This window comes from Camellia sinensis, unplaced genomic scaffold (assembly GCF_055761805.1).
Source record: "Camellia sinensis isolate YWXY unplaced genomic scaffold, ASM5576180v1 Unanchor6, whole genome shotgun sequence".
NCBI lineage: Eukaryota > Viridiplantae > Streptophyta > Magnoliopsida > Ericales > Theaceae > Camellia > Camellia sinensis.
In genome coordinates this window covers 10,702,830-10,721,164 of record NW_028129474.1, presented here as the reverse complement: position 1 = coordinate 10,721,164, position 18,335 = coordinate 10,702,830, and positions in this window count along the sequence as shown.

Sequence of the window (18,335 nt, the reverse complement as noted above, 5' to 3'; positions counted from 1 at the left end):
AAAGTGATCTAAAATGACCCAGCTACCAACTGATATACGTATGACCCGCTCGAGCGGAGCATAGGATGCTCGAGCGTCAAACACAAAAACTAGACCCGCTCGAGCACAATAATACCCCCTCGAGCGCCAAGACACAACTGTAAAACTCCACCCGCTCAAGCGCAAAGATACCCGCTCGAACTCGACCCGCTTCAGCGTAAAGAAATCAGCTCGAGGGTGAAAAACACATCTACAATATTTTTGCAGACAGACAAACTACTGAAGGTATGCAACCTCCGCTGGAGCGCAAAAAGACCCGCTGGAGCGGATCACTCAAAATCTGGGCAACAAGAGTTGGGACAAAAGCTCAACCAACCTGTTTGAAACACGCCCAAGACAATTCTAAACTCAAATGCAAAGAGTTAAAGGACGAAAATGAAATACAGACAACAACAACTATCAACGGAACCGAGTCCGGAATACAGTAAACATGAGAGGGAAAACCGGGATCGCTATAAGTTACCAGCAGTTATGGATATCATGGGCAGTTATACAGGAAGTAGAGTTAACTTGATCCAGGATAGGACACGTGGCAGTAGAGAAGTAACAAGACCAGCAGCATAAAGGCTAGAAATTCGAAGAAAAAGAGGACCTTCAATCAAATTCACTATCCGTGTGGAATTAGGAGTAATTTAACTTAGTTAGCAAAAAATTTTGTACTTAGGAGTCTTTCTGTCTGTAATTCAACCTCTGTGACCAAGTTTCCTTCTGTTGATTGCTATGTACATTGGACTTGTAATTTAATTCTTGTGATTGAGTGACAAGTTTACTTGGTCTTCAATTGAATTTCAGTGTATTCTAACTTGTTTCTTCGCATTAGAACCTCCAAAGAAGTCCCTGAAACTGTCGACGCATAGGACATTCAAACAATAATTGCTTGACCTGTTGTTGTTTGTGAAATTTTGGTTGTTCTATCAAATCTCCTTTGTTGATTTGACCCAAACCAGATTTTTGCTAACAACTTCTCAATCAAAATCCATCCTCTATTTTAGTTAGATTTGAAATTTGTTAGCAATGAAGTTAAACAATTTGATTTCCAAAATGATTTACTAAGATGAGAGTATTTTTTCTTTTTATTTTTCCATGTGGCTGGCTGGGAGAGAGAAAGGAAAGGGAGCGAAGGAGTAACGGTTTGTCCTTGTAGGTGGGGAAGACAAGAGAGGGTTTGGTGATGGTGGTCGCGGATGGTGGCTACTATGGAAGATAAGGAAACATATTCTCATTAGAAAAGAGATAGTGTAAAGTTTAAACATTAATTGTAGTGGAATCGTAAACTCATCTTACATCGTTCATAATCTCATTAGAAAAGATATAGCGTAAAGTTTAAACATTGGTAGTAGTTGTCACACCCCAAACCCGGGTATGACCGGCCGTGGCCCACGGGGACTCAGCCCAAGGCACACGTAAGCCTAAATACGAATCCATAAACACATTGAATAACTATAAAATAGTCCATTAATAAATAACCAAAACTCAATCTAGTGACATGCCACAAGTAGAAAAGGAAAAACCTATCGTAATAAATACCATTTAAACTTATGGGATATAAACAGCCCACATATCAAAACAATCCTAAATGAACCTCAACAAGAATAAAAAGAAATATGCACAAACTTGACATAACAATCTAAAACAAAATAAATGAATGTCCTAGAGGTCCATGCAATTGAGTCCTCACTACGCCACAAGTCTACTCTAAGTCCTTCTAACACCTGGAAATGATAAACAACTAAGTCAGCTGATAGCTCAGTGAGTAGCAACATGGATAGTAAATACAGTTTTGAAAACAGGGATCAATTCCAAAGTAAGATATATATCATAGAAACTAGATTGATATACACTTTTGATAAAGATAATCTGTTTCAAAAAGAAGGTTCAACAGTTAAAATACTCATGTCTCTAAAGAACATGATAAATGACATTTTCCCCTTAAAACAAATTACAACATGAACACCAATAATTTTTTGGGTACCAAGAAATAACAAGTAACATGCCACACAATTCTCAAGGCTATAAGCCCGTTGGATCCAATACTGAACTAAGAGTCATCCTCAGGGTGGCAACCTGGGCCTTTTCCCTAAGAGGATTTGATTGAAGGTCACCTAGCCTAACCTAGGTCTTTTCCTTACAATCGTTGAGTACTAGAGTCATCACGGCCTAACCCGGATCTATTCCCTAGTGGCTAGAGTGACCACAGCTAATGTAAAGATAATCTAATTAGAAAAAAGATAATGTAACATTTAAATATTGGTAGTAGTGTAATCGTAAACTTACCTCACATCGTTTAAAAACAACGCATAATGTTTGAATATAAGGCGTGATTGAGACATCTAATAATTGCCGAGCTAAGTAGCATTAGCTTATGACTCAAGCGAGAGCACCAAAGTGGTTGGATGATGGTAAAGTTGATAGATGGCTTCAACGCTTGAACTCAGGTTGGGGCCAGCATAGTTGAACCCAGGGTAGACTAGTGAACCAGTAGGTTCCCTGGCTATAGCTTTACTTTAAGTCATTGGACAAGCGCTTTTTTTTTTTTTTTTTTTACGTGTATAAAATAAAAAATTAATATTGCGATGATCAAGGATGGACTTTTATTTTTCATGTATAAAATAAATAAATTTGTATTGTTATGATCATGGATGGATCTTGGAAATTTGAAAATCTAAATATACTTTCGCACCCTGTGGATCAGTCCTTGGTGATGATTACAAATCCACAAGTTCATGGCGCAACTCGGATCTGTTACCTAGTGGCCAGAGTCACCACACACAGTGGAATAATTTCCCTAGACTAAAATACACAGATGGTCCCAATAATCAATACACATCAGTATCGCAAAACGTGGTAGTTCACCATTATAAACATGAGACCAAAACAAATAGTTTCCAGTATGCTAAGTTCACACATGTTTAAAAAATAATTTGATTCCTTTGATAATATAATAATTTTATCAAAACGGTTTAGTCCTGAAACAACAATTTAATTTTCCAATAGTTCACGGTAGGGGAACATTTATTAAAATATGTAGCATGAAACTACTCACCTGAAAACGAAATAATATAATCCGCGAATAGAGTATGAAAGTCCAACTAGTGCCCTGAACCAAGTATGAAGACTACACGTCACTACTAATTTAAAAATACTAAACATAATAATAAATTAAGTATCCCACACTAAAGTGCACTAACACAGCTCAACCCCACTCACCATTACTGTTAAATAATACCTAAGTTCATGTTTTTCCAGGTCTAAAATTACCCAAGACATGGGTTCAAATCGAAACTTAATTAAAAATAACTTTAAGATAAAACAGAGTTTTAAACAAACTTTCCCAATCAATTCGTTAACTTTGAAAATTACAAAACCCACTCCACGGTATTCAAAAAATTCGAAAACCCTCCAAATAACAACTAATATATCCTAAGTTTGAAACCCAATTGTTCTCAGTTGATTTGCTTATCAAAATAATTATTTACAATTAATTATATCTAAACAGGTTGTTTTCTGCAGCACTTTAAAAAAATTAATGGTTCTCTTAGTATACACGACCAATCAGTGTAAGGCCAAAAATGAAAGAAACTAGACTCGTAACTGGTTCTAATGATACTAATTTGACTCCCAAAAATTATAAAAAAACTTCAGATATGCAACTCAATATGTAATTAATGTACTGTAAAAATTTCAGTTCAAAATTCATTCGTTTGATATGGTTTCTTGATTTTCAAAGTTTGTGATTCTGTGCAGAACTTTTGGACTAAGAATTATACCCATTCTTTATACATGAATTCAACGCCTCAGATTTCTTAACCGTATATATATATACAAAATACATAAACCTACAACCTCTCCATCAATGAAGAAGAAAGATAGAGACCTACCACACACCCAAAAGTTCTTCCTTGTTTGCAACCCTTTTTTTTTTTCTTCTTCTTTTCGCTCAACCTCTCTCACCCTGTGGCAGTTGGTCCTTGTAAGTGGGGAAGACAAAAGACAGTTCGGTGATGGTGGCGGACGATGGCGGCTACTACGGAAGAGAAAGAAACATAATCTCATTAGAAAAAAGATAGTGTAAAGTTTAAATATTGGTAGTAGTAGAATCGTAAATCTATCCCACATCGTTCATAATCTAATTAGAAAAAAGATAATGTAAAGTCTAAATATTGGTAGTAGTGTAATCGTAAACTTATCCCACATCGTTGTAGACACCCCATTTTTGACCGTCCTCAAGACTTGGACGTCACCGTTTGAACACTCGGTGATTATCCTTGTTTGTGTTTGTTTGGAGTTCCCGGAGGCCTCGGCTCGCGTGCCTTGCCTCAGGATCTCCGAACTCGACCGTTTAGTGTCTGGTTTTGCACCAAACACTTGCATCCTACCTTGGAAGGGCAGGGTGGGGCTTGTAGACCATCCCCACCCATCACCGGCAGTGGCTAGATGCCACCGGCTGGTTTTTGCTGCCACCGGCAATATAGTTTGCCGGCCGGCACTCTTTGTTGCCGGTCAGCACTATTTTGTGCCGGTCGGCACTTTGTTTGGCCAAGATGGCATTTTTTGCCGGCCGATTGCTGTTCATCTGCTTTTGCAGATATTTTTGGACAGCTGTATAGCTTTTGCTCCCCTCCATACACGTGTATGGAGGGATCTCCCTCTTGCAAAGCTTGTCTTGTAAGCTTTACAAGAGGCATATAGAGAGAAGCTCTCTCTAAGGCAAAAGAGAGAGCCTTTAGACATTTTTGAGGAGAGAAGACAGAGGAGAGCTCTGGTTTTTCCTAGGGTTAGGGTTAGATACACTCACCTATCTCTCTTTTCCTCTCATTTTGTACACTAGGTGTTTTGTGTCTCACTATTGCACACAAACACCTAGTGTTTCACCTTCCTCTTGGAGCTGAGGTTCTAAAGAGTGTGTTTTGAAGTTTTTGTCTTGGATTCAAGCTCAAGGAGGCCATTGGAGCATCTTTGTTGAAGAAGGCATCAAGGGTAAGAAACTAGTCCCTTTTTTTCCCCATTTTTGCTTTGATTTTATACCTATCTTAGAGCTGTTTTTGTGTTTGTTGTATAACATAAAAAAGTTCTTCTTTTAGGCCCTCTTTATTGTTTATTAAGAGTGTTTTGTTGTTTGAGGGTTGTTGACCACCCTTAGGCCTCAAAAGGCCTCATTTTGAGCCATTTTGTGTTAGCTCCGGGATTTTGGTGTTGAGGTCTCTTCACCACTGAAATCCCTCAAGATTTCAGTGGTGAAGATGATGCTTTGAAGTCCCAAGAAGGAGAGGGCCACCCCCTCTCCTTGTTGTCCTTGAAAAGGGCATGTTTTGGCCTCTTAAGGAAGCCTATGCTTGAGTGTGTGTTGAGCATATTTGGTTTGTTTTTCATGCTTATATATCCATGATATAACATGATTTCAAGTTGGTTTTGGAACTCCATGCATGTTTAGCATAGTTGCCATGTAATGCCCTATTTGTGCCTTAACATGTTCTAGGTTGTTAGCCTTTGTTGGAGCATGTTTTAGGCTTGCATTTGTGAAGTTTATGTGCTTATTTTGCCATGTTTTAGCTCTGTCCATAATCGTTTGGATTGATCTTTGCATGCATTATAGAGCTCCTTTGTATTTGGGCTTGTTGGCCTTGAGTATGTGCATGTGTAGCATGCCATCTTTGCATTGTTTTGGTGATTTGGAATCGTCCTACATGCTATTTCAGTCCCATTTCCATGCTCGTTTGATTGCATTGCATGCCTCTTTAATGCTTTGAAAGCATGTGTTGCAATGCTCCATGTTTTGGCCATGGTATATGCCTTTGTATTTGGGCCACTTAGATGCCATCTAAGGAGTCCTTTGGCCTTGTTTTAACATGCTAAAAACCTGTTTTTAGTTGTTTAATGCATGCCATGTTTGGTCATGTTAAGTGTAGTTCAATGCCTCGTTGATTCGCTTTGAACACTTGGGCTATTCGTTGCATGTTTTGGCTTGATTTTGTTGCTTGGTTTGGCACCATCCTAACATGATTTCAATGCTTATGTTGCATGCTAATTGCTTTTGTTTACCCCTTTCAAGTGTGCTTGAATGTTGTTTGATTCATGCTTAAGTGTTGGTCCTTATGTGCATGTGTGTGTGCATGCCATTTAGCTCTCACTCTTTAGCACTAATGGCTACTGTTTTAGGCCTTTTTAGAGTTGCCTAATTCATGTATAAGTCCATCTTGCCATCCATTTGCATTGCCATATGTATGCTTGCATGATTGCATAAGTGCCTTGCCATGTCATGTTGCATTCCTAGCTTGTATGCCTAGGTTGCATTGCATTTTGCATGCATGCCTTGTTCCTTGAATTAGTGATAGGAATAGGGCCTAATTTGTTTGATTGGTTTGCATGCATTTGAAATCAAAGTTGCATACTTGGTTCCTTGGGCCATCATGTATGGAAATGCGTGATTGGTGGTCCGAGAACCAAGGCACATGTCCCTTTGAGTCATTACAATGATAAGAGACATGGTTGGTGCATACATGCCTTGAATTGTGCTGCCATGCCTTGTTTTGCCCTCTGTTGCTGTGAGTTGCAGGTTCTGCAGGAATACTCTGCCGACCGGCAGTGTAATGTGCCGACCGGCACTATTTTCTCTGCCGACAGCTTCAACTTTGTGCCGATGGCCATACAACACTGCCGGTGGAAATTTCATCTAGCCGGTGATGATCCCCTCTGTCCAAGGATGTAGTCCTGAGGTTTTGACAACCTCCAGAGGAGGAAAGGGAGGAAAACAGAGGCAGCTTGCGCATGGTGGCACGCTTCCCGAGGCATTTTCCTGCTTTAATTAATTAGTTAATTTGTTAATTAATTAATTTGTAATATTTAATTAGCTTGCGTAGTTAATTAATTTGTAATATTTATTCGGTCCCTCCGAGCGAGGGCAAATCTGTAATAAGTGTGTGTGGGTGGTGTGTATGTCTTCCAACCTCACTTCTTTCTTCCCTTTTACTTACCCGCTTTAATGGTTAGTATTAGGACACGTTTAAATTAGCATACCTTATGCTATGCATGCGTGCATCCCTGCATTTGTATTACATGCATTGAGCTCGGTACATCATACTAACTGCATATGTATGTCAAATTCCAAACTGAATATGTGAAAGTTGTGCATTTCTCACATACCATGTTTAGGATAGCCGAGCCTATTCTAGCAACATTTTGTATGCGATGCATTAGGCACTTCACATGGACTTGGATCATGCATGTTTGCTAACAAGTTCTTTGTTTTGGCACGGAGTACTAGGTAAGCTTTTATGCTTTAGCATATTGCATGCGTGTGAATGTTGCCATGATAGCATGATCACCATGAGGCTAGCTGCTTATGTGATATAACTGCTTGAATGCCTGTGGATGGAGGTTGAATTACCTAAATTGGAATAATGCATTAAAACTGTGAGTTTTAAGCCCACTAGATAGTGGCAAAAATCATCTTTTCTAAAAGCCCACTTGAGGGTGGCAAAATCCGCATTTTAGCCTACTTGCGAGTAGCAAACCATTTTCAAAACAAACATGAAATGTTTTGTTCCAATTTGGGCGATTTGGTCTATACTTGTTTGCTGCGCGCATAACATAGTAATTCTAGGCTAACAATTGGTTTAAGAACACATAAAGTTTTCAAAAACGGATATCACGGTTAGTAGAGGCCGGTCTTCGGACCGGGCGAAAGGGGGTGCTCATAGCTGACCTTCCCCGATCGTACCCAAGCTCCCAAGCCGAGACAACTCCGGTGATGACGGACATGTGGCCTTCGGCACCGAGTCAGGGTTTCCTAAATTCCCCCATTTTAAAATATTTAGGTGGCGACTCTGTATCTGGCAAAGCAGTCCATGTTTGGCGCTTCTTTCCAAAATCTGATTTCTCAAAACGATTTGCCGGATTTGGACTCTTTGGTTCAGATTTAGAACCGTGACACAAATCGAGTCCGAACTGTAGTAGCGTGAGGCCCGCGGGCACTGTTACAGTTTCTGGCGACTCTGCTGGGGATTTTAGAGAGCTTGACTTGAACTCGTGATATCCTGTTTTGATCTCATTTATGTGTTTCTTTGCATTGCATGTGCATTGGTGCGCCTAGGAACACAGTGTTTGCCATCTGCCATTCCTGAACGGTTTGCCGGAGGCTTGTCTTGTCAAGACATGTCCATAAGGCTGACCGGCTATGGGCTCTGACAGCATGGGAACACAAACCCCGGTTTTACCGGGGCACCCTTTTTGACCATTCGACCTAGTGCATATTCGGATCCATAGTGACCATTCCAAACTAGGACAGGTTGCTTACCCGATTATAGGTTGTTTGAAACCGCTGTGTGCGTAGTGAAACCCTAACTCCTGACAAAATAGGACAGGGAAACCCTACCCCAACATAGGGGTGATTGAGCTCTCTTTACTTGCTATGTGCTTTTAGAGTGTATCTCTACAGGAACGCATATACCAGTTTGTGAGTTTGAGTATCGGGCCCGAGGGCACCAGAATCAGTATTGTTGAGAATCAGTTATCAGGAATCAGTTATCTGCAGGGTATCAGATTCAGTATTTTGGGAACAGTGATTTTTGGGAACAGTGATCGGCAGTAGGGTACAGTTGTTTGGCTACACCCGTGTTTGATCAGTTTGGGCTGAAGTGCTGTCTGTTTTTCTTTCAGTTCAGAGAGTTGTAGAGTTGAAATAGAATAGCCAGTGTCTCCCCCTTGCTGAGGCAGGATTTATGGTGGCACAAAGTTCAGAAGAAATTGTGGTTATGGCAGCTGCATCGGAGCAGGGGACCGCTCCGCAGAATGAGGCCAGCATCAGTATGTCATACCCGCCCAGGTCGCCCGTTGTGCACCCGGTTTGGGCTCCCCAGTTATACCAGGCTCGTGAACCCACCACCTTCGAATTGATGGGGATGATAGGCGATCTCCAAAGGTCTGTGGCAGACCTCGCCTATGGAATGTCGGCTTCACCGCCAGCGGCGCCGTACGCCGGGAATTTTGTACCACGGGAGCCCCCGCTACTGGGGCGGATTGTGATAGAGCTCAGCCAGCCAGAGGTGGCTTCCGGCTATAGCCACGACATGTCAGCACCAACCCAGACCCTCGATCAGGCTGAGGCCAGGGGAAAAGACAAGGCAAAGATAGACGCCGACCCTATTGAGCAACTGCTGTGGGCAGTCGAGGCTTTGAAGGCCAGAGGGATGAACAAGCAACAAACATCTGCAATAGTGACCAAAGCTGTAGATGATGCTTTCCCCGCTCCAACCAAGGGCAGTTCAAGCCAGACAGAAAACCGGGATGGGCCCCGTCATGCCCAGACAATTCCAGTAGCTCCCACCCCTACACCGGGGAAGGTTCAAAAAGCCAAGGCAGCGCCAGCTGATCCTTTCGCCAGCGCATCTGGCAAGAATCCTCAAAATACAAAGTACCTGCCCCGAGGGCGCAGGGTCTTTCACGACCTCCACATGCCTTTGTCTAGGGCATTGCTGATATTGGCAAAGAATGGGCATCTTAAGCCTTTGGAGTCCCGGCCACTCCCGAAGAATCTCCCCACCACTCATGATGCTACCTTGTACTGCGCGTACCATCAACAGTCCGGTCACAGTACCGATGGATGTTCCCGCCTTCGTCATGAAGTGCAGGATTTGATTGATAACAAGGTTATCCTACCACCTACCTCAGGCAAGCCCGTCACCACTCAGTTGTTGGATTTCGAGGGCTCAGATACTGCGAGTATGTAAAGTGAACCGCCTGCGGGCAACATTTGGTACATTTTTGATGAAGCGTCTGGCACGCATTTTTGAGCATCGGTGAAACCGAGTTTTGTAAATTCTGGCTTGGATATCGAGTCGGTCTTTTGTTTTGAGTCTGTCTCTTTGTCTTGAGTCAGTCTTTTTTTTTTTTGCTTAAGGGTCTGTCTTGTTGTATCGAGTCAGTCCCCGTTGTATATAATACCAGATGATTCTGGGGTTGTTGTCCCGAACACCGTTTTTGTTTTGTAATTATCTGTTTTGTTTTGAGTCTGTTTCTGCCGAGGGGCCAGTTATACCAACAGAGCCGATTGAAACAGCTGTTGCTATCTCGACTTCATGCTTACTTTCAGCATAAGGGCCAGAGAATTTGAATGGACTGACAGTACATCTCGCCTGCTCTCCTATGTGTCCAAACTCATTGCATTAACCTAAATTTTTCAAAAAACAAACTTTTGAACACTGCGGTGATGAAAACGAAGAGGAAGGAATTCCTCGGGTTTTGCAAAATTTTGATCATTTTGAGAGAAAGAGAGGCGTGCTAAGCCTTTTTATGAATGAAGCCATGCTTGTCGGCGTGAGTACTGAGAAGGACCCTGGCCTGATCCAGATTGGTTCCACACTATCTTCGGCGCGAGCGATTTGTCGCTTTCTTAAAAACTTTCAAAAGCAAATGTTTTACGCGGCCCTGCGAAGACCTGTGTGGAATCGCTCTTGAGATTGCGCAGCCTAGGATCGCTCTCAGCCTCAAGATCCAACCTGTTTGTTTTCCGACTTTGAACCCGTTCAGAATGTTCAGAAAGTTCAACAGACAAACGCCATGAAAGGCCCGTGTGGCCAGTTTTGAGGTAGCCTTCGATCAAGAAGCACCGAAGCCGAATCGGAAGGAGTAGATCTCGCCGGAAGAAGCTCGTAGAGTAACCCTGATGGATTCTTCTGCAAATCAGTGCAACAACCGTTCTCCTAGACACAGAGAGGCTTCAATTTCAAAAAAAAAAACATTTGGCATGGACTTGCTACACTTTTACCCTTTGAGAGGCTCGCTGGGCCGAAAACCCGGAAGGGCGGCCCAGGCAAAAGTTAGAGCAAGAGAAAAATACAAAAAAGAGAAAAATACAAAAAAAAAGATTGAAAAAGAAAAAAAAAAGAAAAAAAAAAGCAAGAAAAGAAAAGAAAAGAAGAAAAAGAAATAGAAAATGAAAAGAAGCTCGCAAGGTCGAAAACCCGCATTGGGCGCCTTGGCAAAAGTGAGAGCCAAACAAAGTGAAGGTTAAAATACCCGAGTGGACCTTAACCGGAACTACGTAAGGCTTGATTCCCATGTTTGGGATACGTAGGCAACTTCATCATGAAGTCCAGCCCCCAACGCTTTCATAAGCGTCTCTGTCCATCCAATGGTTTCGATTTCATCTCAAAATCCAGCCGCCAACACGCTCCCAAGGCGACTGTGTCCATATATGTGTTGTGATCGCCTTCGTCATCTCTGTGTCTGAGAGTTCGACCACCGCCAATGAAGACTGTCTGCGGATTGCTGCGGCACCATCCCAAACAAGGGGCAACTTTCCGTTGCCACAAGCCGTCGTGAGACGCCATTCAGACTAGGGGCAACTTTCCGTTGCCTCGCACCCCCCTTTAAACCAGGGGCAATTTTCCATTGCCTCCGATCCGAGGTTGCACATCTCGAAGAGTAAGTTCCATGCTTGTTTGAGCATCAGCTGTTTGAAAAATAGTTTTTGAAAATTTTTACTGAGGTTGACTATTTTCTCGAAAACTATTTCATTTTCCAAAACCGGACCATTGTCTTGGACCCAAAAGGAAAATTTTCAGTGCTTGCTGCCTGACTTGCATGCTTTTCAAATCAAAAGTCGAACAAGTACGTTAATCCGACTCTCATTTTGATCAAAACCGTTTTAGTAGAAAGCAAAAACGAAAGAATGGTTAAAATGATGAACTAGGGGCACAGTTGAGCCATGCGTTCTGTCTTTCCCCCGTCATCGACGTACTTACCAGAAGGGCGCTCTGCCCGCCGGAAGAATTAGCTGTGAGCTAATGGCATCGGGCGTGAACCCGCAACTTTCTATTTATCCATCAATCACCCCGGGGAGGGATTGAAAAATGAGAGATATGAAGAATAGAGAGGTGTAAGTTGAGAGAAAAGTGAGGAAAAGGGTTTTTAGAGAAAATCCGAGCTTGAAAGTCGAGTGATGTGAGGATCGCAAATCAGAAAGGGTGGGAAATAATACCCAGATTGAACTGGCTCCTCGTGGTCCGAGGTCCCCCATCTTCGTTTACGCATCTGTGTGTCGTGTCTCTTTCATTTGACGGTCTCGTCTTTTGTTTTGAGTCTCTTCCGAGCATGTCTCGTCGTGCTAGGTCGTGTACCTTTATATTTGAGTCCTCCTCGCTGTGTTCAGTTTTGGGCTCGATATCCCGGTTTGAAGAACCCTCATTCGATTTCAAAAAAAGTCGCTTGTGCTTAGAATGCTGTGCCATTCTCTACATTTGAACGCATTTCGACTCCAACCGGTTCCATCTTTGAGGTCCGTCCTGTCAGATTGGGCTGCTTGTTTGAGAATTTGCCGTGTGCAGAATGAATCAAATGCCGTGTTATGGGCTGTATGCAGATTAATCCCCAACAGAGTAAGGGCTGTGTGTCCAGAATCAGGCAGTGGGTTGCTTGGGTTATTTTGCTGTCGGCTGTTTAACTTATCTGATTATTACAGTGCAAGTGTTCAATTTTCAGATAACCATTCATTCCATTTACATTGAGGTGTAACATGATGAGATGCGATGCAATGCATGAAATGTGTAAATGTAAACACTTTTTCAGATAAAAAGTCCGTTTCATTTCATTATCTTTTCAAACGTACAAGATTTGGAAACAAAAATCTGCCTGCGGCAGTACAAGGTAATCTATCTACCAACCAAAAAGAAAAGTACAAAGAAAGAAAGAAAAGATAGCAAAAATCTGCATCTGTGTCAAGCACTCCGAAGGGCCGTCAGTCTGTCCTGGTCCTCTTCCTGGACGAGGGTCCAGGAGCATCATCAGCATCGTCATCAGAGCCCGAGCTAGAACCGTCTCCGGTCTCCTCCTCCGATGACCCTGCCTCCGCCTCTGACTCCTCGTCGTCGTCATCATCCGGGACTGGAGCTCGCGAGCTACTCCCGACGTGAGTACGCCCTCCCCTGGTACGGGGAAATATCCTACCCTCCTCATCTCTCCCCCGAGCAGGGACAGCAGGTCTAGCTGGAGCACCTCCCGCCATGGGAATCTGAAAAGGAGGCTGAAAAGTACACGAAAGGGAAATGCATCAGTATGCCGTGAGCAGTTTATCAGTGCAGAATGTAGTGTGTGAGTACAGTGTATGAATGCCGTGAGCAGTTTGTCAGTACAGAGTTTAGTGCAGAATGCAATGTATGCAGTGTTCAGATACTGTGAGATCAGTGTATCGGGTGTTGTGCCGTGCATCAGATTATGTAAAGCAGTGAATGAATGGTTTGAGGCCAGTGTCAGAAGGACATACCGGTATGTTGTAGACGGCTAGAAGGTCAAATGTCCGCTGGAGCATCCCCATCATCGAGGCATTCATCGCCAACGACTGACGGGTGTACTCAGAAGAAGCCTGCAAAAGTATCAGATGCATTAGTATTCTATGGAATATCAAGTAAACTGAAATGAAATAACTGTACGAAGTGCAGTGATACATACCGGCGGAAGGTCGGGGATGTCAATGAACTCATGCCCAGCCGGTGGAGGGGCGAAGGGGATCTGATAGGTCGCCCCACCCTGCCCCTGGAAAGTCAGTACAGCGGGCAGGGCAGGCCAGCCAGCTCCTCGTCCACCCCGCACTCCGCCCCTGCCACGGACTCGGGCCCTCCTCGAAGATCCAGCCCCTGCTCCTGCTCCGGCCCCAGTCGCCGATGCTACAGGCCTGGCCCCCTCTGCTCGACGGCCGCTCAAGGGACGCATCAGGTACGTCCGCACGTACTCCTGATAGTCGCCGGTGCCTCGGAAGCCGGCCTCCTCCCAGCCGATGGAGTAATCATCCAGCTGCTCAGGGGTCAACCCCTCGGTCTCCCTCATCTCTGCAGGAGGGTGAACCAGGACTATCTGCTCAGGTAACCCGCGGGTCTGGCGTAGAAAACGCTCCCCCAGGTACCAAGCCCGACAGACCGGGCCCTCTAGCAAGATCCGGAAACGCGAGGTCTCCTCAGCACCAGGGAACCGACCCCGCATCGCCGATGGCAAGGAAGCCCATGGCCGCCATGTGATCTGAAAGTAACAGACAATTTGTTATCTACTGTTATTGAAACATGCAGTGGGAAAGCGAAGCTAAACGAACTGAAAGTAAAGCATACCTCGGCCGGAGTGATGGTGTCGAAATATCGGCGGAAGAAGCCGAATGTCTCCCGTGGTCGCCGGGTGCATCTCCCGTCAAAGCGAATCGAGAACGGGACAACCGGAGGAGGCTCCGCAACTGGTACAGGTGCAAGCCTAGGAAAGTAGGCGTAAACCCACAACTGCAAAACAGATGTCAGTATGACTATCGGGTAAAGCAGAATATACAGAATAAAGCGGAAATAGCAGAGCCGTGTGTTGTGCAGTGTATTGTGTGCAGTGCATAGTGTGAGCAGCATACAGTCAGTGTGAAACAGAATGTATGTGTGTGCCGTGTGTACAGTATACAGTGAGTGTAAAGCAGACCGCAGTGTGCGCAGTGTACAGAGTGCAGAGAATATCGGATAGAAATGAAAAGCGGAGAAGAAATGTACCTCCCAAGCCCGCCAGTAACCTCCGAGCAGCTGGCCGCTGCCGCGAGAAGCCGAGCTCATATAGCCGTACAGGGTGGTCAGAGTAGCGCCGCCCCAGTCGTAGTGCAAGATGTCTCGGACGTCCACCAGTGCGCTGAGAAGGCAGAGAGGCACGGTGTTCGCCCGGTCGGCGAAGATAGTAGTCCCGAACAGGAACATGAGGAAGCCGCGAGCATACCTCTCCACGTCCTCCTCGGTCATCTGCACCTCCTCCCCCAATGCGGGCTGGACCCTGAACTGTGCCTCGAACCAGGAATATCGGACGAAGCCTGGACGAGCTAGCGGTGGCGCCTCCCCCAGTAGATGGACCTGAGCGGCGGTCCACTCATCCATGTCGGTGTCGAAGGGGATCGGATCACCCCCTACCCCGATGCCTGTGAGCATCGAGAAGTCATAAGGGGTCATCGTCATGTCCCCTGCAGCAGAGAAGTGGAAAGAATCGGTGGTGTCCCACCATCTCTCCGCCAGAGCGGCAAGGAGAGGCCTGCATGTGGACAACCTGGAGAGCCCTCGGTAGAAGGTGCCGAAGCCCGCCCGGTCCACGATGCGCTGGACCGCATCAGGGAGCTCATCATACCACTCCCGTACACCAGTATTCCCATACCCGCGAATGGTATGGGAACCCTCCTGCAAACAGAAAATGACAATTGCAAGACAACATTCAAAATGCAGTTTTGAAAGGACAGATATAGCATGTATGCAAGTTTGTCAGATTCAGGCAAATACCGGGTGCCGGTGTGCTTACAGTGAAATACGTGTGATGTGTCAGCGTGTTTGGGTGTTTCATAACAGATGTAGCGTGTGTGCAAATCTAACAGATTCAGACGAATACTGGGTACCAGTGTGTGTGCAGTAGAATACAGTGTGCGCAGTGTGTTTGGGTGATTCAGGGCTAGTGCAGTGTGTGTGCATGTGTCAGTCTCAAGCAGATATCAGTTGTATGTATGTTTACAGTCAACTACGTTCTACGGCATATCAGATTTCAGCAGTTAAAGAGTACAACTAACTATGGCAGTTTTGTATCCTACATTGCGGAAAGTAAAGCAGAAAGAAGGGAGTTACCTCGGAAGTGCCGAATGACAGATGGGAGGTAGGCTCGCGTAGTAGTAGCTCAGGCGCCGCGTACCTCTCAAAGCTCCGGAACTGACGCAGGCCGTCTGGGGGCAGAACGTGGATCGCCGGCCGGTAGGTCGCCGGGTCGAACGGGCGCTCGCTCAGTGGTAAGAGCTCGACCCCGGGATCCATCTCGTGGTCCGGGGGAGTCCCGCCACGTGGAATGTCGTCCGCCATGTAGAGAATGGTGTGAAAATGGCCCGGAAAAGGAAAACCGGGTCGGAATACGAAGAGCCAACTGGAAAGTCAACTCCCGAGAAGGTCGGAAATGGCCGGGAAGGCCGGAATGTGAAAGAGGCACGGAAATGAAGAGGAAAGTGAGGGGAACAAACCCCGAGAAGGCGAGAACGCCGAACGAGGCACCGAAACGAGAATGTGATCGGTGGAAAATGTCCGAAACGCGAAGAGGATCGCGAATCCGACGACGAAACGGTCGTAGAACGCGAAGAAACGGGCGAAAAATGAGAGAGAAATACCCTAGAGAGAGAAAGGAAGGGATTTCGGCGGTGGAGAAGTGAAGGAATAGGGCTTGAAGCCCTATTTTATAACACCCAAGGTGAAAAGACAAAACTGCCCCGCACCAGCAACTGTTTGCCGGTCGGCACTTTTTTGTGCCGATGGAATTGTTTTTGTGCCGATGGCCAGCCGGTGGCCTCATCTTTCGGCCAGTGGGGTTCCCACAGCCTTGTTTAGGCCATTTGAGAAGTTTGTGGTCTTCATAGCTCAAGAAAGTGCAAGAAAGTGCATCTCCGACGCTCAACCGACCTCCGTTTTGACCGCAGGCCGTGTCTCCAGTGCGTGGCACTCGAATTCATGCAAGGTGTATCCTTTTTGTATCCTTTTGAATTCAAAAGTTGCCCCATGTGTGTTGCACAAGTTCATCACACTACTTCGGTGCATTACATCGCACTGTTGTGCGCCGCACATTTGCATTGTTATGCACGTGTTACATGCGTTGCAACACGCACCCCTTTGCATTGTCGTGCACATTTCTCATGCATCATTGCATTTCCATTCCATGCATTGTCATGCATTCCGGAATACGTGCGTTGTTGCGCATTTAAGCCCATTTACACACCGTGTGACATGCACGTCACACTTTTTCATCGCACTGTTTTGTGCATTGTATTGTTCGCGCTGTTCTGTGCATTGCACTGTTTTGTGCATTTCAAAATTGTTCGCGCTGTTTTGCGCATCGCACTGTTTTGTGCATTGTATTGTTCGCGCTGTTCTGCGCATCGCACTGTTTTGTGCATTGTATTGTTCGCGCTGTTCTGCGCATTGCACTGTTTTGTGCATTTCAAAATTGTTCGCGCTGTTTTGCGCATCTCATTGCATTTTGCATGCATTCCATCGCACTGTCCTGTGCACTCACGCATAGCGCTGTCTTGCGCATCATACCATCGTGCAACGCATGGTCTGGCGAGACCTTAAACACGCACGGTCTAGGAGACCTTAAATCCTTTGGAGGTGCGAAACCTTCAGCACATTGTCACGCGTCTTGTAAATACCCCCGTGGTCTGGCGAGACCTTAAACACGCATGGTCTGGCGAGACCTTAAACACGCATGGTCTGGCGAGACCTTAAACACGTACGGTCTAGGAGACCTTAAATCCTTGGAAGGTGCAAGACCTTTATTGCATTGGTGTGCACACTATTGCTTTGTACATATCTTAAGCCGCGTGTTGTCGCGCATTCCATGCAACATGCATTTCACTTGCATCATTTGCATTTCAAAAAAAACAAACAAAAACATGCATTGTCATGCATACATTTTGCATTCCGGTCTGGCGAGACCTTAAACACGCATGGTCTGGCGAGACCTTAAACACGTCCGATCTAAGAGACCTTAAATCCTCTGAAGGTGCAATTCCTTCGGTGTTTGTCGTGCCCGAACGACTTTTCGGTGGTCTGGTAAAGCCACCAGTCTGTGCTTGCGATGAGTTCCTAGAAGACCAACTGGGACGGTGGAAACTAGAGTTCGAACGGCTTATGCCTAGAACGCAAAGGTTCGGGAGTTCCGAGACTAAAGCCTGGTTTAAATACCCAGAGGTTTACCCTCGGCTTGAAATCTGTATGGAAGCCCCACAGGTTGAGACGGCATGTCTACGCCTCAGTTCTGGATACTGAACCAACCTAGTATATCACCCTGTTGGTAAGATAGGGAAAGTTGCAATCATAGTCATTGCATCATAGTGCATTGTCATATTTGTAGATATTGCATTATAGATTGCATGCATTCATTGCATCGCCTTCCATCTATGGCTTGCGCCTTTCCAGGTTGAGCTTGGTCTGGTATGTGTCCTTACATTTCATGTTAAAACATAGTTCTGCATGTGTATCGCGCCGATTCCACGTTGATATGTTGGTTGAGGGTTGCGGCACCTTTTCTGTGTTACACATGGCTCGTACGTGTGCATGCCTTTCCTAGGCAAGATTTGGTTTGGCTTGCATGCCATATCCATTGTATCCATATCCATTCCATTGCATATTTGTAGATATTGCATTGTAGATTGCATGCATTCATTGCATCACCTTCCGCCTATGGCTTGCGCCTTTCCAGGTTGAGCTTGGTCCGGTATGTGCCCTTACTTTTCATGTTGAGACACAGTTCTGTATGTGTATCGCGCCGATTCC